Genomic DNA, 26800 nt, shown 5'->3' on the forward strand with positions numbered 1-26800 from the left:
AGCACTTTTAGAGAAAAGGGTGGTAAATCCAGCCTGTCATAGTCGCTCAATAACATTTTATTCTACTTTGTATCGATGACCTATCATTCTGATTGTGGATGTTCACTGATATTTGTGAGAAATCTAGACTATGTTTAAATGATTAAAATACAAAAATAAATTGGCAAGAATTGAGACAGTTTAACGTGGAGTCAAGAAAAGACTCTGCTGCTCTTGGGGATGCGGGGACTGGAATCATGGGGGTGGTGGGACTGGAATCATAGAGGCTGCAGACAATGAGGAAGCAGGAGGAAAGTTGAATACAGATTTGACTACATTAACTAGGTAAGGTACAACCAAGTGTTCTAACTTTGCAAAGGGTTAGATAGCTAAGAAGGGCTTTTGAAAACATGTATCTTGGGACGAAGGGAGGGAAAGTTGAGGGTCACACAAGATGGTCTTTTTTTATAGCATTATGCACACATGTAAGAGAAATAATAACCTATCCCGGTCCAACTCCTGAAATTCTCTTTAACAAATGGGTAGATATGTTTCTAAATAGGATAAAAGTTGTGGACATGAAAAGCCATTATTTTAAAGTTAAAATGAAACTTTAATACCATGTAATGCATATAAATACAAACATTATCATATCTCCAGTTAAAACCAAATGCAAAAAGTCCCCTAAATGTAATTTTTTTTTAGTAAATACATATTTATCTATTTTCTTTTTTTTGTTAAAATTGACAGAGGAAGTATCATAGTATTTAAGATACCTGAATAAAGATATTTATTTTCCTCCTAACTCCTAACTCAAATCCACCAGGTGGCAGTAAGTTTTTATTCACAAGAACAGTTCATAAAGATGTTAACATTTGTAAAAATCATAAAATTATAGCATGAAATAATATTATAGTTTTAGGTGGCTGTGAGTCCAGTCAGTTTTTTTCAAATGATGCATGCGTGCGCATATGCCCAAACACACGTTATTCCGGCAAGTCCTCACGCCTGCCATTGCAGGTCAGTGCTACTTCCATATGCTGTTTCATTTACACATTTTCATTTCAGGAGGGTATAAATAGTTGTCAGAATGCAGAGGAATTCTTTAATATTTGCCATCTTATTTAATGATTTTTGTTTAATGGGATACAAACTTGAAAGGTTTTTTTTTTTTAATTGCCAATATTCAACAGTTTTGGACCTATTAAAAAAAATGGGTGTTTCATATATCCTAACCTAATATTTTTCTCTATTCCTTGCTGCCAACCAGGCAATTCCCTTCCCTACTTTACGGTGCCTTGTTTGTCAAAGTGTGGTCCTGGAATTTGCAGCATTCCCGGAAGCTGGTTAGAAATGCAGACTCTCAGGTCCCATCCCAGACTAACAGAACTGGAATTTTTGTTTTAATGAGATCCTTAGGTGATTTGGGCAGCACCTTAAAGACATCTTGTGTTGCATTCTTTAACTCTTCCTCCACACTTCTGGTTATTAAGAGTTATCATAGTTCACTATTTGATTGCAGTTTATCTCCCCTTTGTACTTTAAAACACATTATATTAAGGGGCGCCTGGGTGGCACAGCGGTTAAGCGTCTGCCTTCGGCTCAGGGCGTGATCCTGGCGTTACGGGATCGAGCCCCACATCAGGCTCCTCCACTAGGAGACTGCTTCTTCCTCTCCCACTCCCCCTGCTTGTGTTCCCTCTCTCGCTGGCTGTCTCTATCTCTGTCGAATAAATAAATAAAATCTTTAAAAAAAAAAAACACATTATTAAGGCTAATTAATGCTTGATAGGATTATAATCTGCTGCCTGCATTCATAATCTAGGATATAAATATAATCCTAAAAATCTTTCTAGCATGTTTTACCTTTCATGTATTCATTCATACATTCATTTATTCACCTCAGGCACTGAAACAGATCCTGCAAATTCAGTGGTGGGCAAAAGACATAGTTTTTGCCTCTTGGAATTTATCATGTGGTGGCAGGGATGTTAGTTAATAAAAAGAACAGGGGTGCCTGGGTGGCTCAGCCGTTAAGCGTCTGCCATCGGCTCAGGGCGGGATCCCGGTGTTATGGGATCGAGCCCCACATCAGGCTCCTCCGCTAGGAGCCTGCTTCTTCCTCTCCCACTCCCCCTGCTTGTGTTCCCTTTCTTGCTGGCTGTCTCTCTGTCAAATAAATAAATAAAATCTTTAAAAAAAAAAAAAAAGAAAAGGTGGGAAGGTGGTTCAGGCAAGGGCACAGAATGCCAATGCCAGAGAACAGAAAGAAATTAGCAAGGAATTGAAGGAAATTTCTAGGTGGGAGTGTTAAGGGAAAAGCAGAAAATGGAGAACATGAGGCTGGAGATTGGATGGAGCAAGGGCTATATGAAACAGGGTATCATGACCATGCTTAGGAATTTGAATGAAATGGGAAGCAAAAGGGTTTCAAGTAGGAACATGTGATTTCATTCATATTTCCAAAAGAATAGATTGAAGGGGACATGCAAGATACTTGAGATACAAGAGGAGACATCAGGTAGGCAATTGGATGCGCGTGTATGGAGCCCAAAGGAGAGGTGTAGGCTGGAGTTACAAGTTTATGAGTCCTTTCAACTGTTCCTAGGTCCCAACAACAAACTGTAAACATCTAAAACCACCGTCCTTACCATGCAGCCTTTATGTAGCAGTTTATAATTTACATTTGATCATCACAATTCTGAGATGCTTATTCTTCTACCTTTACAGGTAGATAAATGCTCTGAAGCTCAGAGAAATTATTTAACTTGTTCAGTGTCTCTTAGTTTAGTATTTGCCAGGATTTAAGCCCAGACCTTTGACTACAAAGTCTGTAATAACACCTCATATTATTGTATACCCTTTATTTTAAAGGGTCTAGAAACAGTATTAGTAATTGGCTAAACGATGGAGATTTCTTAAAAAAAAAAACCCACGAACTTTCCTTATATTCTCAATTATACATATCTTAAATTTCCTATATTCCAATTTACTTTAAACTATAGTGGTGAAACTAGTATGCCAATGAAAGGATGGATAAGAGAGGTATTATATGAAAGGACAAAGGATTTTGTAACTGATGGGACCCAGGAACTAGGGGAAGAATTTGAGCGAGAGACGTAAGAATTACACAAAAGGGGTATCATTAATAATAGGCAACACTTAAGAGCACCTGGCTGGCTGAGTTGGTAGAGCTTATACTCTTGATCTCAGGGTCATGGGTTTGAGCCCCACATTGGGTGTGGAGCCTACTTAAAAAAAATACTAGCCAACACTTATATGGGATCTCTTATGTACCATGTACTATAACTTACATACACACATATGTACACAACTACACCTGTTTTCTATATCTCAATTATCCAATGAGATAGGTTTGCTATTATCCTCATTTTACAGATGAGAAAAATGAAGAGCAGAGAAATAACTTGCTCAAAGTCATGGAAATATTAAGAGGTGGGATTTAAATCCCAGCAGTTTAGTTTCCAATTTTGTACCCTTAACAACTAAGCTATATTGTCTCTATCAAGACATCAACTAGGAGAAACAGTTGGAAAGAGTGTTGGAAATGTGCAGTTTAAGTAACAGCGAGGTGTACGAGAAGGAATTAACAATGTTTAAATTATATATATAAATTGTGTTTAGGCTAGGGACATAAATTTAGGATCTGAAACTATGAGGCAGAATGTTTTAGTGAAAAGTAGAATCTGGAAGTTGGAAAAGTTATTAGAAACATCTGATAGTTTTCTTCTTGGAGAGAATACGGAACAGATAAAATATGAACCAAACTGTGGGAACTGTTCAAGCAGTGGCAGAGGACTGAGCAGAAAAAGAGGAGTATCGACAGGTCTTGGTAAATGATTAAATACAGAAAGTGAGAGAGGAAGGAGTCAAAGATGAATGAGTTGATAGTAACGACTAAGAGGACAATGGAACCATTAAAAGGGGCAAAGGTATTTTTGAAGATATGAAGTCTAGTTGATGTAGAACTGAGGAGGGATCACTTTCTCTAGAATAGAATATAAATATCCTTGTCATAGGGGAAACATTCAAATCCTGTGGTCTGGCCGCAGCCAACCTTATCCGTATTATTAACCTTGCCTCCTCTCCTGCTACCAGCATCCCTTAGGATTCATGGTAGCAAGTGACAGAAAACCACTCACTGGTTTAAGAAATAAAACAAACACATAAAAGAACTAATTTAACTGAAATTTCCAGTTATTTAGTCCACATTGGATTCAGGGCATCAAATGTGTTTCCAGGCCAAATCTCCATCTTTCAATCTCCTTTTTTTCTGTGTTATCTTCTTTCTCAGAATAATCCATGAGTGTTAAGATGGCTTCAGGCCTTCCTCTTTCCAGATTTAAATCCTTTGGCAAAGACAGAGCACCCTTCTTGGTAAACCCAGCCTAGGGCAGAGGGTTAACTCAAATGTGCTTTGCCCCTAGAGTCCTGCCACAGCCATGTGGACTGAGTGAATAGTTTTCCAAAGGAAATTATCAGAATAGGGAATGAATGTTGAACAAAAATGTCTACTAAAATCCCTTCTATATAATGGAGTAGCTGAAAATCTTTCTTTTCTCACTCTTGACAGAAAGATCCTCAGGTGAAGGATGAGGGATAAGTTCCTCAATTTTGATGTTTTTTTTCCTCTGAGTGTACAGTAAGGATTTTTAAAAAAATTTTTAAAGATTTTTTTTATTTCACAGAGACCACGAGAGAGAGCACAAGCAAAGGGGAGCAGCAAAGGAAGAGAGAGAAGCAGGCTCTCCACTGAGCAGGGAGCCCAATGTGGGCTTGATCTCCGGACCGTGGGTTCATGATGTGAGCTGAAGGCAGACGCCCAATGACTGAGCCACCCAGACACCTCTTGCTTGCGCTCTCTCTTGCTGTCTCTCTCAAATAAATAAATAAAATCATAAAAAAATTATTTGTCAGAGAGAGCAAGCGCACACAAGCAGGGGGGAACAGCAGGCAGGAGAAGCAGGCTCCCCAGTGAGCAAGGAGCCACAGGTGGGACTCATCCCAACACCCTGGGATCATGACCTGGGCCAAAGGCAGATGCTTACCTGACTGAGCCACCCAGGCGTCCCCAGCAAGAATTTTAAATGCTTACTGAGGTGAATGTTACCTCCAAGGGAGCAATTTATAGCCCAAACGGTTGTTTACTTTTTGAAACAAGATGGCTTCTATTTTAAATCCAAAGGACATTCATTAAAACATGAAAATTACTGGGAATTATAACTGTGTAGACCTCTTTCCCAATCATTTACAACTACTGAAACGTGCTTTCCCATGTGGACGAAGTGTTTTAAGCATCAAGGGAAGTAATTTCCTCTAACGCTAAGTAGGAAGTATTCACACGTTTTTCTAACGAGGGAAGCCATGCAAATCAGGTCCTGGTTTATCCCCATTGCTTCATCTCCCATCTTCCACTACATCGTCACCAGGCCTTTAAGGCCAGGTGAAAAACTCCAAACGAACACATCTTGACCCCGTTTTACCTCCCTCCTCCAGCCCCGGGCGCATATCCGGTCTCCGCAGGCCCACCCACCAATAAGAAGGGACCCGAGCCGTGCTTCCAGAGAGAAGGAAGAGATGTCTCGGGATGTACGTCCACCTTCGCAAACAACCTCACCCAGCCCCAAGAGAGGAAACACGAGTGATGCCACTGCAGAATGAAAAAAACCTTCCGTCTGCCAACACCCGGAAAACCTTCCCTGGCGTGCTGGCAAAATGATTTGCTTTTCAAAGGAGAGAGGGTCCCCTTTTCGGCCCCCGGATGCCTCATCCGGCAACAAGCTCTCCCTCCTCCTCGCTCCCCGAAATGGGCGAAAGCCAAAGCCGCCCGGACCTAACGCCAACGCTCCCCCGACCGACAGTACCCTACAACCCGACCAAGTCCCGCCTCCCCGGCTTTCCAGTAATGAGTGCGGGGAAGGGGGCGCCGGGGAGATCCCGGTTTCCCTCCGCGGACAGCGCAAATGCACGGCCCGAGGGAGCCGGAGTCTCCTTGGCGCCCGGGATCCCCTCCGCGGCTCCGCGCTGCCTAACGGGGCAAATCGCATGCGCACCGGGTTGCGCCGGGGAAAGGGAGAGTGAGGGGAGGGGCAAATTCAGAGCGCCGGCCGTCGGAGCCCGCGGGGGTCACTGACGACGCATGCGCCGGCAGGGAGCGCAATCACAGACTAGGCTTGCGGCTACCGGCTTAAAAAGGAAACTCCCGAGAGCGAGAGCGCGAAGGAAATCTGGCCGCCGACGCGTGCGCGCTCCCGGTGAGTGGCGCCCCACCGGGTGGGCCCGGGGTCTGAAGTCCGCCGGTAGGCTTGCCGCGGTGGCGCATGCGTGCTCCCGGTGCCGGTGGAGGAGGGGAAGGGAAGGGAGGGGGAGGAGCGGGCGGCAGTAGCGGTGAATTTTTTTGGAGGTGGGTGGGGGGCGCCACTCACAGCCCCAGGTGCTGCTTGTGTTGGGAGCCGCGGTGTCTCCTGGACGCTCCGGGTTAGTGGTTCCGAGTCACCGCAGCCAGACTCCAAGGTGGGGGAGGGAAGAAGCCGGAGCCGCCGCAAGCCACACGGTGAGGGCGCGGGGAAGGGGAGGGAGCGGGGGGCGGTGTGCGTGTGGGGACAGGGGGCGGCGGCCAGGGGAGGGGAAGGCGGGAGCTGAAGCCTAAGTTTTGCCTATCGCCCTACTGTGCCTTTTCCCGGGAGTTGGGGTGGAGTCGCCCTGGTTGAGGGGCCCTCCGCGGCTGCTGGGGTTACCTGCAGGGCAGGGGCGGGATTGGGGTGCACGGTAGGGCCGGTGGCCGGAGCGCGCCTCCGGGCTGGGGCCGATTCCAGCGGCCGGGAAAGCCGGAGACGCGGTGCCGAGAGGGCTTTCGCTGGGGACCCGCTAGGCCTTGTGACCCACTTTATTCCTGTCACAACTCGGGCACGTTTGGAGCGGCGCCCAATGGGGCGCCGGGGCGGCCAGCTCCTCCGGGGAACCCCCGCCTTCCCGGCGCCCGGCCCGCGCGCCGCGGTCCGCAGTCCGAGCGGCGGCCGCCGCCCGTGGGCTGGTTCCGTTAGTGGTCGTGGTTCCGGGGCTCGGTTCCCGGGGAACGCGCCGCTCCGTGCGTCCAGCTCGGGCGACTGCGCGGGTTCGAGGGCTCGCGGCTCGGTGCCGGGTCTTCCTTCTGGCGACCCGCGCCTGCCCGCGCCCTGTCACCGCCGCGGCTGGCTGGTCGAGATCTCTTTCCGCCCGCAAAGCTGGAGTCTGTATCTGGTCTGGCCCCTGGTGTGCGATTTCCAACACGGAGCGCCGCAGAGCTTATGTCCTTTAGAGTGTTTTCGTTGGTGTAGAAGTTGTCCTGTTGATAGTAGTCTGCAGGATCCTGAAAGAGAAACGCCTTGGCCTCTGACCTGGCGGTGAAATATCGAATCAGGTGGTCGTTTTCTTGCTCTTAGGATGCCACGCTATAGGACCTCAAGGCTTACTAGCCTTTAAAAGAAAAAAAATCAATGTTTTCTTTTACAGTGAAAGAAAAGCACAAGAAGAAAGTTTTACAGTCATTGTTGATATGACTATTATGCTGATCCCCCAAATCAAGAAAAAGGTAATTTCACTTGAAGATTGCATTCTAATTTGTAGCTTTATTTTTACTGATAAGAGAGTTGTATGTGTGCCCCTTCACCTGCTTCAAAAACAAACGTTCTGAAAAGGATATAAGTTAGCTAATGAGTTGCGTTCTTGAAAGTTATCCCCTGGGACACCTCATATCTGGTTTGTTTTAAAATCTTGTTGGGGGAAGGAAACTAACTCAGGTATTACATATTTGAATGAACAGGATGTCATTAAAGGTTAGCCAGAAGAAGACAGATAAAAGCTGTGGTAGAACTAGTCATGATCAGCTATGAGAAAAAGAATGAGGAAGCTTTTTGTGCACTGGCATGGAAAGATCTCCAAAATATGTTATAAAGAGGGGGAAAAACACCCCAAGGTGTAGCACAGTGTGAATAATGTGCTACTTTATGTGTTAAGATGTGGGGGAGGAATAAGAATATGAACTTGTGTTTGCTCTTCAATTGTAAAGATACTCTGGGAAGATACTGGGGAAATAATAACAGTGGGAGAGAAGGAGCAGTAGTATCCTGATGAAGGGAGGTAGGAAATGAGATGTACACTGTATAAGTCTTTGTATTCAAAAATTTTTGTGACTATTAAAGACTCATAAACTAGGTTAAACAAAAATCCTCCTCTCCAAAATAATTTGCTATATGGGTTTTGTCTGTCTGCCTGTTTTTGGTCCATTACTCGTGATTTAGGCCATTTTCAGTATGATTTTTCTTAACCTTTTTTAGAAAAAGAAACTAACATTGAAAGAAAGTTTAGGATAAGCTGGGCTCTTTATACTTTAATTTTTAAGATGCTAACGCCACGGACTAACTCGTAAAGATGCTTAGTTGTATTTTGCTTTGCTAAAATATATGATGGCATTATTTACATTGGACATTATGACTGGATTATGCTGTTTTCAGAGGCTAGTTTTGTGTCCCCCTTCCTCTTTTTTTTAGGAGTCATGGTTGTATAAATTTTTTTTTAAAGATTTTATTTATTAATTTGACAGAGAGAGATAGCCAGCGAGAGGGGGGAACACAAGCAGGGGGAGTGGGAGAGGAAGAAGCAGGCCCCTAGCGGAGGAGCCTGATGTGGGGCTCGATCCCAGAACGCTGGGATCACGCCCTGAGCCGAAGGCAGACACTTAACGACTTCGCTGCCCAGGCGCCCCATAAATTTTTTTTTTTTAACCACGAAGTTGTGATAATTGGAGAATATGGACACCCCATTACAGTGATAATAGACTTGATTGTCCGGGTAGTTTGCTTTTCAGACTGGGAAACGTTTTTCTCCTGAGGAAATCAAACACGAAACTCAATGAAATGTCAATTTGTAAATATAGTTCTTATGAAAAATTAAAATAAAATTGAGAAGCGGTATTCTGTTGGTGCAATAAAGTAAAAACTTTTTATGATTTATGGATTGCTGTAAAATTTTTGTTGATTTTTTTTTTTTTTTTAAGCTCTGCTAGCGTAACCTTTTTAATTAGGTTAAAATTGAAAAAGGGTTTGTTAGAGTGGATATAATTTTGAGGGGAGGGTACTGAAACTCCCTCTGGTGGCTAGTATTGTATAATCAAAGTAGTGAACATTGAGTAGTGGGTGACAGTTGCTATGGGCACTTATGTTACCAGTATTCGTTTTTATTTTGTAGGATAGGATAATTGCATTATTTCTGTTTGATCTGTAGGTCTGTAGTAGCAAAGCTTCTGCAAAATGGCATTTATTTTTTGTTCGAATTCCATATGGGTCTATTAACCCTTTTTGAAAAAAATAGAACCACATTTCAGAATTTTACTTAATATTGTTTTTAAAATTACAGAAGTAAATTGATGCTCATGAAGATAAAAACACAATATGTGTATAAGTGGAAACCTCCTTTGCACACTTCAGCTTTTATTTCACATCCCTCCCCAGAGATAACTGCTGTTAACACTGTTGTTAACCTTCTAGATCGTTTTCTGTGCGTTTACAAACACACTTTATAATATTGAAAATTGAATTCTCTTGTGTCAGTTTGCCTCTACTGTGGACTCTGTTGCTACTCAGGGGACAGGAAAACAACTTGGAGTGTGTAACATATGGTATACTCCCTAGAACATACTTATCTTTTTACTTGTGAGGGGCCAGTCGTCTTGAGGTGCGTTTACAGTTTGCAGTTAGATCATACTGGTGTGAGCTTTATCTGGTTGTAGATTGTATTCAGCTGGAACAGTTGGATTCCTTGGGTTTTATAGGACTCTTTAGAGTCCACATTCTACAGTTTTCACCTGGTCTTGCAGACCACTAGAGGCTCTCTAGATTACATCAACGTCTCCATGTCCTCTGAAGGCAGACCCTGTTGTCCTTAACTAAGAGTCGCTGCTTGACTTGGATGGAATCTAGCCTTTGAAGGGGAAAAGGAAAAGGCCTTTTGGTCTGGTTTGTGCTTACCTGACAGCAGACAAGGAGTGTGCACACTTTCACCCACCTCCTATCTCCCCCTGCAAGAGAATGCTACTTTTCTAATAATTCTTTTCAGGTGGTAGTGTACAGAAAGTTCAGAGAATTAAGACTAAATTTCTACTATTCAGTCTTTACTAAGTTATGTGACACACATAGAAAGATGCAGTACCACTGACCCTGCCCTCTGTGGGTTTGAAATTTAGTGTAGTTAAAAGAGCACGTATGTAATGACTATAACAAAAGGTAGGAAATGATCGATTCTAGAAGAAAAGTATACATAAGGTTTATAAAGGTGAGACTGTTTCCAGCTTTTTATTTTTATAGGCATGGGGTTTGGAGGAAGAGTTTATATCTCAACCTTTTAAATAAGAAAGGATAGAACAAATTTAGAAAGCTCAAATCTTTTAATGAGTAAGGAAGTAAGGAGTTAAGTTGCATTGTTATAGCAGACATTTATAAGACTAAGTGATAGGTGCTTTTTTGTCTTTACAGTAGTCCACAGGAAAGAGTTATTTGATGTTTAATTTGATAATTATAGTATAGCCTTAGATTTCAGGATTGTTAGAAATATTAGGAAATTTTTAATTCTGTCAGTTAACTGTTATCTGCCATCTAATTTGTCAGGCAGTGTTAGTATTAAAAGTAAATTGCTTCTTACTTCCTTTTCGCAAAGCACATATTTAGTGTACCCTCTCCCCCGCATTTTTACTTCTAGAGCTATGTCCGCTAAAATGTTTGCTGCAAATATTTTAAACTGTGAAAGCAGACAATGTTGTAAAAAATTGAAGTTCCATATTACATTGTTTGTGTCTCTTTCCAGTTCTTTGCAGATGCATAAATTTTTTTATGTGTAGTTTCTTACAGACATTGTACTAGTAAAGATTTGCATTTTGACTTTTACCAAGTCTAAACTTCTAGGTGGAGTTGTATGAATTACTTAAAGAATAAAGTGTCAGAGCAATTTATTTCCTGCTAATTAACTGTAATTACTATGGCATTGTGGTTGCTTTACAACCGTTTGTTGGTCATTTGTATAGCTCCGTTAGTGTAGCTTCTGTGAATTACGTGGATAAGAGATTCCCGTTTTTCTCCACATTTTTGGTTATGCAAATTTTAAGTTACCTAAACCCATCCTCTTGAGTATGGTGTCCTTTTTGTTACCTGTTTTAGGTGTGTATTTCACAAAGATGTAATTCTGCTTAATGTTTTAAGTCTTAGAAGTCAACAGAAAGAAATCACTTGTAAAAAAATTTTTATGAATTGCTTTTGACTTATACTGCTTAGGATGTGACTTACATTTATTTTTCAGAAATATTTTAATTTCTACAATTAGTAAAAATTACTGTCAAAAGTAATTTTATGACGAGTAAGACAGAAATTCCCATCTTTTTTCAGAGTTCACATTTAATCAGGTACTTTAATTTTTTAATTCTTACCCAGAATAGTGGAAAACAAGAATACAAGTTGGTTCATGTTAAGAGGTTTGTATTTAAAAACAAAACAAAACAAACCACAGATGGAGGTTTTACTAGTAAGGGTTAAGCCATATTTTTTGTTGTATTTTGTATTAAATACAGCTTGTTTATATTAAAATATGGCTTTAATGTAAATAATGCCTTTGTCTCTTTCTTAATCTCTTCCCCCAGTTATAAAAATAGCACATCCCTAATGTAGAAAATTTGGGAAACATGAAAAAGCATGAATTAAACTTTTAACATCACTGGAAATCCCGCTACAAAGAAGTGCCATTGTTAACCTTCTGTAATATCTTCTTCCTGCATTTTGTTTAGCCATTATATAAGTAAATATATGTGTACTTAGAGACATGATATTTACAAAATGTGCTCATATGCATCTACCATAGTGCAAATTATTCTATTCATTTAACAATGAATCCCGAACATTTTTATGTTAGTATTTTTCTACCACATGATTTTTAATGGCTGTGGAGTACTCTCATCTAGGTTTGTGTAATAATTTACTAATTGATTTTTTTCAGTTGGACACTTAAGTTATCAATTTTTAAAATGGTGTCTTTTTGAATTAGAATTTAAGTAGATTGCTACTGAATTTGTATTAATAAGCAGATTGAATGTTTGTGCTTTTTGTTGAAAAAGTATATCATAAGTATATAATAAATTATCTAGTAATGATCCATAATAGTGAATCCAAGATTTTTATAATGTTTCTTTCTAAAGTAAGTTTTACTTTGAATTGTATTAAACTAACTTTGCATTTCATGAGCATAAATCAAATATTTGGATAACAATATCTAGAACAAGCTTTCTAAGTAGGGTGGGGATCTATGAAGCAGTCCATACGCACAATTAAAATGAAGTTCAACAGAGAGGTTTTTTTGTTTTCTCCAAAACCCTTCCTTAAAAGGAAAATGTAAATAATAAGAAAGAATCCTTCATCACCCAAAAAATTGACATTAGCTTTATATAGGATTTCTGTGATATTTTATTCTACTCCTAGGTATCTGGATCTTCCAGTTTAAGTTGGGGAGAAAAACTAAGCTAAATTACTTTCAGGAGAAAATAGATCAGATCTTACAGTTTAATGCAGTAGTTTTTAGTCTGCCTTCTTTTGTCTATTTTTGAAGTTTCTCAGGTTTAATGAATATACTTTTGATAGCGACTGCTTTACTTTTTTCTCTGTCATGAAAGTAGAAAGTTTTTAGGTATTATTGTCTCAGTGACATGACCAGATAGTTAAAATATCTGGTTTTATTCTAAATCTTATATATGGCCTGAAACTTAATAAAAAAGACAGCATGCTACTTTAATTACTTACATTGATAGCATGGTGTAGTGATTAAGAGCACAAGGTTCTAATACTAGCCTGCTTGGCATTCAAATCCTGTCTTTACTGCTAGGTGGTTGTATGACCTTGGACAAATGTTACCTCAGTTTTTCATCTGTAAAAGGAAGGTAATATTAGTTTATAATATGTTGTGAGGATTAAATGAGACAACACATGCAAATTACTTAGAACAAAGAGTATCCCATAGTAAAATGGTCAATAAATGTTAGTGATTATTCCAGTTTTGTTATTTTCATGGTGTATACCAGACAGGGCTCTTACCTTTTTTTTGTTGTTGTTTTTTTTCCTTCCAATTTAAATGTATTTCAATAAGTTGCCTAGAGTATTGTTTTTATATAGAGAGTTTGGGAATACTTGATCTTTTTATGTGACTTAGAATAATAAAGTTACTAGAATATGGTTCCAAGATGCGTGGTATTATATATTTTTCTTTCACGTCCTTTGCCAAGTTTTGATTCATGAAACTGGTAACTGGTTTTCTTGTGTGTTGAAACTTAAATTTTAGTTGAGGTAATATTAGAAAAAGTTATTTAGGAAACAACCCACAAATTAAAATGAAAAATGTTAGAACTTAAATTTTATTTTACAAGTTTAACATATAATACAGTACAATGGGAGTATCAGATTTATTAGAAGCCAGAAGAGAAGTGAGGAACCATTAGCTAACGGGAAAACCTGTTTCCAACTCTTACCTAATAATTTGTGTCTCCATCAGAAATGGTGATGATATAATGTAATTATAAAGATTTCTTAGTTTCAAGATCAGAGTTTATTGTGTGAAATAAAGTTATATTGTTTAACTTCTTTTTAGGCTTGATCACGTTCTTTTTCTGTAAGTCTGTTACTTTGTTGGAGCTGATCATTAAAATTTATAAACTGATTTTTTTTTCCTTTTGAAAAGTGTTGTGGTTTTTATGAAAATGGGTCTTGCTCCTTAGAAAAGAATTAAAGTGCCAAAAACTACAAAGAAAATCTGTGATGAAGAATATCACTAAAATCACAGGGATGAGCCCAGTTAATTTTTTTTTCAGTATTTTCTGAGGCATTTGTGCGTATGTGTGTGTATACCTGTTGCAATTTTATAGTAAGTGGAGTATGTGGAGTTTTATAAACTTTCATGTTTTCTGGATGTCTTGGTGAATAAATACAGATTATCATTTTTTTAATCAAATGTTAGTCTTTTACTTTGAGCATTTAGTTCATTTACTTTTTTTACTGCTAAGTTTGCCATTACCGTCAACTTTGACTTCTTTGAATATATGCTTTGAATTCCTTTTTACCCTTCTGTTTTGCTTTCTTTTGAGTTATTTTTATTGTTTCTCCTACTATTTGCTCACAAGTTATGTATTTTTTCATTATATCTTCAGTGGTTATTCCAGAGATTATAACAAGTATACTTTTACTTATTGTATTTATTATGCTTATTATGGTACAAGTGACTACTTCTATCATTCCCTGATAATGCAAGTTTCTTACACTTTAATTCCTCCAACCTTTTTGCATTATTATTTTATATTTTATTTGTACATATTTTACATATCCTCAACTGTAGAAGGCATCATTAGTGTTATTTTAGGCAGCCAATTTTTGTGAATATTTTGTTAATATTTACCCTTTCTAGGTTTCTTTCTTCCTGTCTTTTGTGTGTTTTTGTCTGGGATCATTTTCCTTCTGTCTGAATAGCTTCCCTTAGTATATGTCTTAATACTGGCAATACTACCTACTGACAGTAATTTCTTAAATTTTTGAGAATGTCTTAATTTCGCATTCTTTTTTGAAGAGTATTTTTTACTGAATGTGGAATTCTAATTTGGTAGTTATTTTTCTTCATTAGAAAAACGTTTTGTTGTCTTCTGGCTCTTTGTTGAAGTCACCTGCCAGTCTTATTAGAAGGTAATTATCACCTTATAGTCTGGCCGAGAATAAGGTGTCTTTTATTTTTCTTTGACTACTTTTAAGACTTTCTCTTTTGTCTTAGTGTTTTGACTTAGCTGTTTGACTATAATGTGTTGAGGTGTGCTTTTCTTTGTAAGTATTTTGCTTTATGTTCATACAGCATTTTGAATTAGTAGCTTGATGCCTTTTAATTTGAAGATGTTCTGTTATTCCTTTTCAGATATTGCTCCTGTTTCTGTCTTTTCAGATTGTAATTTAGACATGTTACAAGTCAGCGATCATGTTCCACATATCTCCTTACATTTTTTTTTTCTCAGTATTTCACTTGGGTATCTTCTATTGACCCTTCTTCCATTAGTAAAACTATTTTCTCTCTTGGGGCGCCTGGGTGGCACAGCGGTTAAGCGTCTGCCTTCGGCTCAGGGCGTGATCCCGGCGTTCTGGGATCGAGCCCCACATCAGGCTCTTCCTCTATGGGCCTGCTTCTTCCTCTCCCACTCCCCCTGCTTGTGTTCCCTCTCTCGCTGGCTGTCTCTATCTCTGTCAAATAAATAAAAATAAAATCTTTAAAAAAAAAAAAAAAAAAACTATTTTCTCTTTTGTTGAAACTGATCTATTGTATTCTTAATTTTACATTGTGATTTTGAGTGCTAGAACATTAATCCTATTTTATAGATTAATACTGGCAATTCTCCTGAATATATTGATTAGTTACTTAAGTGCTTGTCTGTTGATTCCAGTATCTGCGTCATATACTGGTCTACTTATATGGTTTGTTTTTCTGTTTGTTATTGGTCATGTTGTATATTTCTAGGTCTTCACATGCATGCTAAGTTTTTGAAGGAACTTGTCTGTTTTGTCTATGTTGTAGAATTTATTGGTAAAGTTGTTTATAATCTTAATATCCTTTAAATATCTATCTATAGACTCCATAGTGAATTAAATATATAAATCCATAGAGATTCAGCTGGACTTTAATCTGTGTGTTTTTTTTCACTTGATCAGTCCAGCTAGAGATTTATTAATTTTATTAAGGTTCTCAAAGAATCTGCTTTTGGTTTAGCCAGTTTTCTCTATTTTTTTTCATTGTTGTTTATTTTCTACTTCAGCTCTGAGCTTCATTATTTTCTTTCTTTAACTTTGATTTTAGTTTTTCTTTTTCTAGTTTCTAGGATACAAGCTGAGGTCATTGATTTCCTCTCCGCCTCCCCTCTCCCGATGTGCTATAAACTTCCCTCTAAGTACTGCTTACAAATTTATATGTATATATTTTTTTTCCATTTTCATTCAGCTCAAAATAGTCTCTAATTTACTTTTTTGGTGTCATCTTTGACCAATATGTTATTTAGAAATGTGTTAGTTTCTAGATATTTGAGGATATTCCAGAGGTCTTTGTTATTTTTAAGTTGGTATCATTGTGATGAGAGAACATACTTTTTATGACTTGGATCCTTTTAATTGAGATTTGTTTTTTGGCCCAGAATATGGTCTATCTTGGTAAATGTTTTATGTGCATTTGAAAAAGAATATTCTGTTGTTATTGGCTGATGTTATGTAAATGTAATTAGGTCAAGTTGGTTGATTGTTTTATAATTTTTATTGAATACCAGACATTGTGATTAAAAACAAAATAAAGTAAGCGTTACTGAGTGTTTTGCCAGACAGGGTTCCCTTTTTCTTCTAGACAGGTAGAATGGGGAGCCAATCATCTTAATCTATATGGAGGCTAGATTGCTGTTTTAGTAGTTTGATAATACTCTTCCTCTTATTTGCCTCATTTGTACAGTGTGTTCTTCCAGGACTTTTACTTCAGAGGCTGATGGTCTTTTATCCTTTTAGCAGTGCCAAAGGTGGGAAGTTTCACTGTGCTTTCCAAAGTTTTTCAGTTAACTTTTAGCCATCTTACCCTACACAGTTTTAAAATTAAGCACAGGACTGGGTGTTATACACAACTAATGAATCATCGAACTTTACATCGGAAACCGGGGATGTACTGTATGGTGACTAACATAATATAATAAAAAAATCATTAAAAATAAATAAAATAAAATTAAGCACAGGGCCTTGTGGAGATAGTAGCCTTGATCTTGAAGTCTCTGCAGTCTTCCAGTTTAATACTCCAGCCCTGTGTGAACACGAAAAGCTCTTTTGAGTTCTTGATTCTTTAGCATCAGTGTTCTGCACAGGACAAGTCTGTTAGTCTCCAGCCCATGCTCATAATCAGGAAATATACCCAATGACAACTGCAGATCATCTAAACACTTTTAAAAGATTCTCTCTCCTTCAGAATTTTAGACTATCTTGTTCTCCATCTTTCTACATCTTCTGCCTTTAAGAATAGGATTTTTGTAACTTATTTAGCTTTTCTGGTTGTTCTCAGAAAGAATATTGGCCTACTGTAAGCTGTTCTATTTTACCTGGGTGTGGACTTCTTATTTTTAAAGCTACACAGAATACTTAATTTTCATGAGCTATTTTGTGTTAAGTATTCTATTATACATTAGGTAGTTGGATTTTAGTTTTTGTCCTAGCTTACTTCTTAAAATGCAGATTTATTTATATGTTAAAGTTTGTGCGTGTAAGTATGATTGAGTTTTGACAGATGCATTCTTGTACCCAACACCACAATCAAGATACGGAAAATTCCTGTCACCCTGAAAAATTCTCTCTCCCCTGGCAACCACTAATCTGTTTTCTATTAACACAGTTTTGCCTTTTCTGCAAATGTAATATAAAAGAAATCATACTTTATGTTGTCTTCTGGGTCTGGCTTGCATTTAGCATAATGCTTTTGATACTTCTCTGTCAATAGTTTCTTTTTCTTTTTATGGCTGAATACTGTTTCATTGTATGGAATATGACAACTTGTTTATAAGTGTCAGTTGGTGAACATTTGGATTGCTTCCAGCTTTTGGCCTTGTTGAACAAAATTGCTAAACGTTTTTGGACATGGGTTTTCACCTGGGCAAACATCTAGGAATGGTATTGCCGGGTTGTATGTTTAACTTCATAAGATACCATCAAACTGTTTCCTCAAGTGGGTGTACCACTTTATATCCTCCTCAGAAAGGTATGAGTTTCTGTTGCTGTACATTTTTGTCAACACTTGGTATTATCACTGTTTTGAATTTCAGCCATTCTAGTGGTTGTGTAATGGTATATCTCATTGTGGTTTCTATTTGGATTTTTTCTAATGATATTAAGCATGTTTTCATGTGCTTATTGGTCATTCCTGTATTTTCTTTTGTGAAGTGTCTGCTTAAATCTTTTGCCCATTTAGAAAAATGTTTGCTTATTGAGACATAAAAGGTTCTTTTTCTCTGATTTATTGATACGAAGTTCTTATCAGATGTTAGAATTGTGAAAGTTACCTCCCAACCTGTGCCTTCCTTTATTTTCTTGGTGGTATGTTTGAAAAGTTTTAAATTTTGGTGGAATACAATTTATCAGTTCTTTTATGCTTCATATTTGGTGTTCAAAGAAATATTTATCTACATCAAAGATTTTTATCATGTTTTCTTACAGAAGTTTTATAGTTTTAGCTTTTTGTGTTTAAGTCTGATTCAATTCAAGTTAATTTTTATATATGGTATGAAGAAAAGGTTGAGATTCTTTAAAAAAAAAATTTCCCCCCACATAAATATACAGTTGTTCTAACACTGTTTATTGAGAAAAGATCATCCTTTCTCTGCTGAATTACCTTTCTGCTTTTGTCGAACATCAACTAACCATATATGTGTGGGTCTTTATGAAATCTGTTTTATGTAGGGATTTATATGTCTATCCTTACATCAATATCTTAATGTCTTGATGATTGTAGCTTTAAGTTTAGTAATGGAAGTTCTCTAGCACTGTGCTTCTTCTTCAAAATTGTTTTGTTTAGATTCCTTTCATTTCATATGAATTTTAAGATTAACTTGGCCACTCATATAAAAATGGCTACTGGGATTTTGATTGATTATATTGAATATATGGATCATTTTAGAAATGATATCTTAATACCAAGTCTTTTGATCCACAAACACAGTACAATCTCTTCATTCATTTAGGCCTGTAATTTCTCTCAGCATTGATTTTAGTTTTTTAATATACTTTTAGTAGTGGACTTTATCCTGCTCATTCAGCAAGCATTTATTGAGCATCTACAGTGTGCCAGGTACTGTTCTAGTTGCTGGTGTTATAGCAGTGAACAAAGTAGTCAAAAAGCCCTGCCTTTGGGGAGCTTATGTTCCAACTGGAGGAAGCTAGATGAGAAACCAGTAAGTATGTTGGATGGTCATTACTACTACTGGAGAAAAACCCATCAGGCTGTAGGGGGCTGTGGTATATGAATGTGAGGGGGACCAGGCAGGGTTTACAATTTTAAATTGGGCGAACAGAGAAGTCTTCATTGAGAAGTCAGTATTTGAGCAGACCTTGTCTGCTACATACATGAATAATGAAACAACTGTCAATTTCAGAAGGAAGAGGGGGAAAGAATGTGGGAGCTTGAGTAAGTGTGCCAAGTATGCTAATTACCTCCTATGAAATAACTAGGAGTCAATAGCATTTAAAAATCAGTAAGTGTTGTAATAGAAGTATACCTAATAGTAGAAAGGTAAACAGTGAGAAAGATAATGTGTTTGGTTGAAATCTAGTGATAAAGGGAGGAGGAAAAATAAGCACATCGAGTCATAGCTTGTAGTAGAGAACTAAAAGGTAATATATAAAGAGAGGACTAAGTTCATTATATATGGATATGACTACAAAGCTGTCCATTAGTACAGTAATAAAAACCTTATTAAAAGTAACAACTATTTTGTAAAATAGAGAGGATGGAATTAAGCAATACAAAGATGAGTACTCTAATTGTAACATTTCATTTTATAATGAAGTACCAAATATCTGTACAAAAATAATTTAAAAAATTAATATTCAAAAGACAAAAAACATACTAGAGATTTTGCCACAAAAACCATAACTGGTAGAAGACCATAGTGTATCAAATGAACAAAACCTTAAGGCAATAAAACACCTAAGTACCCCAGTTAATAAGCAAAACTTGATGGATAAACTGAATTCTACCTTGAAAATAGACACCATACCTTCTCAAGCACCTATAGAACATAAACAAAAATTGATTCTAATACTAGATTGTAGAGAAAATTTTAATACATGCCAAAAGATAGGAGTAATATAGAGCTGCCCACCTAATATGGTAGCTACTAGCTACATCTAGCGATTTAATTAATATGAAATAAAAGTTAAATTCAGCTTTTAGTCTCACATGAGGATTGATTGAGTTTGGAATGAGAAGAGGATGCAGATTGAAGATATTATAAGGGAACTAAATAATTCTCTTGCATAGCAGGGAGTCAGTAGACATAACTTGATACTAAAGACAAGGATGTGTTACCTACAATTATGGAGATAAATATAAAAATAAGTGAAATACAAAAGTAGGTGAAGGTGATTGTTTTTAGGCAGCAGGACTACAGGTAAGGGACAGTTATGCCGGCTGCCTTTCCATTATAAGCTTTTTTGTACTTTTTTTTTTCTAATCGTGTATATGTATTACATCAATCATATGTAAGTTTTAAGAAACTGATAGGATAGGGGAGCCTGGGTGGCGCAGTCGTTGAGCGTCTGCCTTCGGCTCAGGGTGTGATCCCGGCATTCCGGGATTGAGCCCCACCTCAGGCTCCTCCGTTGGGAGCCTGCTTCTTCCTCTCCCACCCCTCCTGCTTGTGTTTCCTCTCTCACTGGCTGTCTCTCTCTGTCAAATAAATAAAATCTAAAAAAAAAAAAAAATTGATAGGGTAAATAAAAGCATCCTAGAAACGGTTTTGTACAATAGTTTCTTATCCATTAAATAATTATTTCATTCCTTTGTATAAAGTGAAAAACACTCTAGTTCTCTTAAGATTTAACTACAGCTAATTCATACTGAAAGTACAAATTTTTTTTTCAGGCACCACTAGCCTAGTCTTCTCTTCTACTTATGAGGATAGCAAGTAGTTCTCTATGATGGGCATATATTGCTTTTCTTTACCTGACAAGAATACTTAATTCTGATTTCAATAGTCAATAAAAGATTGGGAGCACCTTAAGATTTTAATTTAAATAAATACCTTTCAGACAACAAAAGCACACTTAAATGGGTCAGGAAGTAAAAATCAAAACATGTACTCATAGCCTCTAAAGATTTATGATATATTTCAAAGGCATTTTCTCTTTTGGAATTTCTAGGGAATATTTTAAATATAAGGAGTGACATCTTTAATAAGGACACAGGACAAATAATTATGAAATTTTTAGCATTCATAAAATGAAGGTACTGGTTATTAATTAAGGTACCATTTTGTATTGCATAATTTATTCACAACTGCTGTAGTTATTATATTTTTTCAAAATGTAACATCTTTTTTACAAAGTTACTATGAGAGAGGAAATATAGGTAAGGGTTAGGGTGAAAAAAAGTTTTGCCTTGTAATCTGAGACTATTACTTGAAAGCGTATAGGCAGACCATATCAAGACAGCGTCACTTGTTGAATGGGTACAGTTTTTGTTTCCCAATTTCCCAGATAGACTGGCTAAGCCAGTTTTTACAGCTTGACAGGCTGAAATTATCAATATATTGTAGTTAGACAATTCAAGTAAGCTTTACGCATAATTAACAAAAATTAAACACATAGGGATTAAATATAAACCCTCAGTCTAGAGGAACAGTATTACCCAGCAAATTCTCAAAAAGAAAATTTGAAAAGGAAATAGAAACCATTAAAATAAACAAATCCTAGAGTTGAAGAATACAGCGATTGAACTGAAAATTTCAGCAGATTCAACAGTAGACTCAACCAAGCAGAAGAAAGATGATGACAGGTCACTTGATACGTAATCAGAGCAAAAGTAAAGGGGAATGAAAATGAGTGAAGAAAGCCTGTGGAGGGGCGCCTGAGTGGCTCAGTTGTTAAGTGTCTGCCTTCGGCTCAGGGCGTGATCCTGGAGTTCTGGGATCGAGCCACATTGGGCTCCCTGCTCCCCTGGCAGCCTGCTTCTTCCTCTCCCACTCCCCCAGCTCGTGTTCCCTCTCTCGCTGGCTGTCTGTCAAATAAATAAATAAAATCTTTTAAAAAAAAAAGCCTGTGGAATGATGAGATACTATTAAACTATATGCATTATTGAAGTTCCAAAGGAAGAAAGGAGCAGAATGCTAATTTTTAAAGAAATAATGGCTAAAAACTTCCCAAATCTAGGGAGAGATCCGAGTTCATGAAGCTAATAGGTGCCCAAAAATTTCAAACCAAGAATCATCTTCTCCAAGACATTATAACAAGACTGTCTAAAGTCAAAAATAAAAGGGTTTAGAAGTTTCAAGGGAAAAAAAAATTGCTTCCATGTAAGTGGGCCCCTATAAGGCTATCAGCAGATTTCTCAGCAGAAACTTTGCAGGCCAGGAGAAAGTGGGATGATCTAGTTAAAGTGCCAAAAGGAAGAACCTGCTCACCAAGAAACTACCCAGCAAAATTGTTCTTCAAGATTGAAGGAGAGCTAAAGACTTCCCCAACAAACAAAAAGTTGAGGGTGTTACCACTAGACCTGACCTACAAGAAATGTTGAGAGGAGTTCAAGCTAAAATGAAAGGATGCTACTTAGTAACATAAAAACTTACAGAATTACCAAACAGGTTGGTAAAGGTTAAGTATATAATCAAATTCAGAGTATTCTTACAATATAATGTGGTGTGTTAATCACTTAACTAGTATAAAGGTTTACAGGGCAAAACTATTAAAAATTATAGCTGCAACAGTTTATATGGACACATAAATTCAACATCAAAAATAAAATATGGGAGGGGGGCATGAAAGAATGGAGTATGTGATTGCATCTGTTAGCTTAAAATAGACTGTTATGCCTACAAGATGTTTTATGTAAGCCTCGTGGCAACCACAAAGCAAAACCTGAAGTACATGCACAGAAGATAGAGAAGAGATTCAAAACATACCACTACAGAAAATCAGTTCACAAAGACAGCAAAAGAGGAAGAATGGAATAAGGGGACTACATGAAACAGCCAAAAAACAATAAAATGACATTAGCAAATTCTTACCTATCAATAATTTAATGCAAATGGATTAAATTTCCCAATCAAAAGGCATAGAATGGCTGACTGGATTAAAAAACAAGACCCAACTGTAGGCTGCCTACGAGAGACTCATTTTGGCTTTAAGGACACGTAGGCTCAAATTAAAGGAATGGAAAAAGAAAATATATGCAAATGGAAACCGAAGAGAGCAGGGGTAGCTATACTTAGGCAAAATAGATTAAGTCAAAAACTGTATCAAGAGACAAAGTCATGATAAAATGAAAAAGAGGTTAAGAGGATATCACAGTTATATATGTACCCAACATTGGAGCATCTAAACATATTAAGAAAATAACAGATAATCAAGGGAGAAATAGTAATACAATAATAGTAGGGGACTTCGATACTCTACCTTTCAACAGTGGATAGATCTTCACATGAAATAAGGAAACACTGGACATGAAATATACCTTACATATAGAACAGAACATTCCACCCAACAGCAGCAGGATATGCATTTTTCTCAAATGTACATGGCGTTCTCTTTAGGATAGAGCATATCTTAAGTCACAAAAGAAGCCTTAGCAAATGTAGGAAGATTAATTTCATATCAAGTATCTTTTTAACCATGATGGAATAAAATTAGAAACAACAGGAGGAAAACTGGAAAATTCAGTCATGGAGATAACACCCACCTGAATAATCGATGGGTTGAAGAAAGTAAAAGAGAAATCAAAATACAGTTGATCCTTGAACAACATGGGGTTGAAATTCCCGAATAGTCAAAAATCCACGTATAACTTGGCTTCTTAAAAACATTACTAATAGCCTACTGTTGACTGGAAGGAAGCCTTCCGGTCAACATAAGCAGCTGATTAAAACATAGTTTACATAAATTTTGTGTATCATATACTATATTCTTAAAGCAAGCTAGAGAAAAAATGTTATTAAAATTATATGGAAAATTTATAGTACTGTATATATTTAAAAACCCCATATGTGAATGGACCTGTGCAGTTCAAATCTGTGGTGTTCAAGAGTAAGATGTATCCCTTAAAAATGGAAACACCAAAATACATAGGATGTAGCAAAAGCGGTTTTAATAGGGAAGTTCATAGTGATAAATACCTTAGATTAAGAAAAAAGGAAGACACAAATAAACAATATAACTACACTTCAAGGAACTAGAAGAACACACGAGGCCCAAAGTTAGCAGAAGGTGGAAAACAAAGTACAGAGCAGAGATAAATGAACTAGAGACTGGGACAGCAATATAAAAGATGAAGGAAACTAATAGCTGGTTTTTTGAAAAGATAGATTTTAGCTAGACTAATTTTTGAAAAGATAGACTTTAGCTAGACTAAAAAAAAAGACTCGAAATCAGAAATGAAAGAGGAAACATTACAATTGATACAACAGAAATGGAAAGGATCATGAGCCTACTATAAAAATCCATATATGCCAACAAAGTTAGTTAGCCTAGAAGAAATGGACAAGTTCCTAGAAACATGTAACCTACCAAAATTGAATCATGAAGTAGAAAGTAAGGAGACTGAAATAGTAATAAAAAACCTGCCAATAAAAAAAGCCCAGGATCAGCTTTCACTGGTGAGTTCTACCAAACATTTGAATGATTAACACCAGTCTTATGCTCTTCCAAAAAATAGAAGAGGAAGGAGTGCTCCCAAACTCATTTTGTAAGACAGGCATTATCCTGATAACAAAGCTGAATTAGGATACTACGAGAAAACTGGAGGCCAATATTCCTGAGGAATATAGATGCAAAAATTCTCAACAGAATCCTAGCAATCTGAATTCAGTGGCACGTTAAGTGGCACGTCATACACCATGATCAAGTGGCATATATCCTTGGGGTAGAAGGATGATTCAACATACACAAGTCAGTGAATGCAATACACAACATAAATAGAATGAAAAATAAAAATCACAAGTGATTATTATTGAATAGATAGAAGAAAAGTATTTGATAAAGTTAAACATGCTTTCAAGTTAAAAACTCTCAACAAATTGGGTATAGAAGGCACATACGTCATCTGCGAGGGAATAAGTATTTGTTGTTTTAAGCCACCCAGTTTGTAGTCCTTTGTTTTGGTAGTCCTAGGAAACTAATACAAGTTCCTATTTAAAAAAGTGATGTGAAATTAAAATTTAAAAAAATTGGCACAGGCCAATTTTTGGCAGAAGTAAAACTTCTGAAAAAAAATGAACAGAAAAGTAACATAGAAAAGGCAGATGAGTCAGAATAAAGCTTATTTTATAGTAAATGGAAAGAAACTTTGTAGACAAAATATACTTTGCACTCAGTACACAAACAGTATAGTAACAAAGAAATAGCAAGGAATATGAAAAATAGAAAACAAGTAAAAACAGACACATAATAATTTACAAGGTGGAGAGCCTTTTAAAAATTTTTATTGTTAATTTTCTGGTTTTGCTACACTATAATTTCTACCAGGATTGTTTTATAGCACTTCTTGTGGTGATGGGAGTATTCCATAACAGTGCTGAATAATAGTAGCCACTAGTCATAGGAAGCAATTCATATATACGGAGTATCTTTCCATTTAATTTTATCTTTAATTTCTTTTAGCTGTATTTTGTAGTTTTCAATGTACAAGTGTTTCACCAATTTGGATTAAGTTTATTTCTAAGTATTTTATTTGTTTTGTTGCTATTGTAAATGCAGCTGCTTTCTTAATTTCCTTTTCAAATTGCTCATTGTTAGTGTGTAGAAACAAAACTGATTTTTATTTGTCAATTTTATATTATGCAGCTTTGTTGAAGTCACTTACTGGTTTTAACAGTTTTTTGGTGGGTGTAGGATCATTAGGGTTTTGTACATACATGTCATCTGTGAAAAGAGGTAAATTTTAATTTCTTCCTTCATTGTTTAGATGCCTTTTATTTCTTTTTCTTGCCTAATAATTGCTCTGGCTAGGACTTCCAGCACTATGTTGAATAGAGGTGATTCCTTGTTCCTAATCTTAGAGGAAAAGCTTTCAGTTTTTCATTGTTGAGTATGATGTTAGCAGTGGACATTTCATATTAGGCCTTTATTATGTTGAGGTAGTTCTATTTCTGGCTTACTGAGTGTTTTTATTGGGAAAGCGTATTTAATTTTGTTGGATGCTTTTTCTGCATCGTTTGAGATGTTCGTGTGTTTTTCCCCCTTCATTCTCTTAATGTAGTGTATTATACTGATAGATTTTCATATGTTGAACCATCCTTGCACTCTAGGTATACATACCACTTGATCATAGTACATAATCCTTTTAATGTGCTGTTGAATTTAGTTTCTTAGTATTTTGTTGAGGATTTTTACATCAGTATTCATCAGGGATATTACTCTGTAATTTTCTTGTTGTGTCTTTTTCTGGTTTTGGTATCAGGATAATGCTGGCCTCATAGAATGCATTTGGAAATGTTCCCTCTTCTTTCATTCTTTGGAAGAGTTTGAGGAGAACCTTTAAATGCTTTAGAGAATTTTCCTGTGAAGGCATGTGGTCCTGGGCTTGGGATCTGCTTTTATTTTTTGATTTATTAACTTTCAGTTATGTCTCTTTACTTCCTGCTAAAAAAGATGAGGCTTTAGCTTACTTATACTGTCTTTAATCTCCTCTTTTCTCTCTGTATTCCAAAGTTTAAAACTTACTATATTTAGTTCTTTTATTAATATTTTTACAAATGTAAATAAAATATTTGAATTCCTTAGATACTGTATTTTAAATCCCTACTATGTAAGATAAGAAAGAACACTAGGACTTTCGGGGTGCCTGGCTGGCTCAGTTGATAGAGCATGTGACTTTTGCAGGTTGTAATTTCAAGCCCCATATGGTGTGTAGAGATTACTTAAAAATAAAATCTTTAAATAATAATAAAAAAGGACATCAGGACTTTTATCTTTTTCTTCATCTTGTGTTTTCTACTCCTTCATTTCCACTCCTGTCTTTTGTTTTGTATTTATTTGAGTGGGTT

At 36.9% G+C, this 26800-nt stretch overlaps 1 protein-coding gene across 5 annotated transcripts in view; it reads left to right on the forward strand.

The window, feature by feature from the left end:
* Positions 1-6103: 6103 nt before the first annotated feature.
* CLOCK (clock circadian regulator) overlaps positions 6104-26800 on the forward strand; it is a 135302-nt gene continuing 114605 nt past the window's right edge. For 2 of the 5 annotated variants that reach the window (XM_040624956.1, XM_040624954.1), the window contains exons 1-2: positions 6104-6254; positions 7492-7570. The gene's annotated coding sequence lies outside the window, so the exon portion shown is untranslated. Of the gene's footprint in view, positions 6255-6316; positions 6554-7491; positions 7571-26800 lie in introns of those variants that run through there. The other 3 variants (XM_040624955.1, XM_040624953.1, XM_040624957.1) reach the window with 2 other exon arrangements.

The sequence above is a fragment of the Ursus maritimus genome, unplaced genomic scaffold (genome assembly GCF_017311325.1).
Source record: "Ursus maritimus isolate PB19 unplaced genomic scaffold, ASM1731132v1 scaffold_8, whole genome shotgun sequence".
Lineage (NCBI taxonomy): Eukaryota > Metazoa > Chordata > Mammalia > Carnivora > Ursidae > Ursus > Ursus maritimus.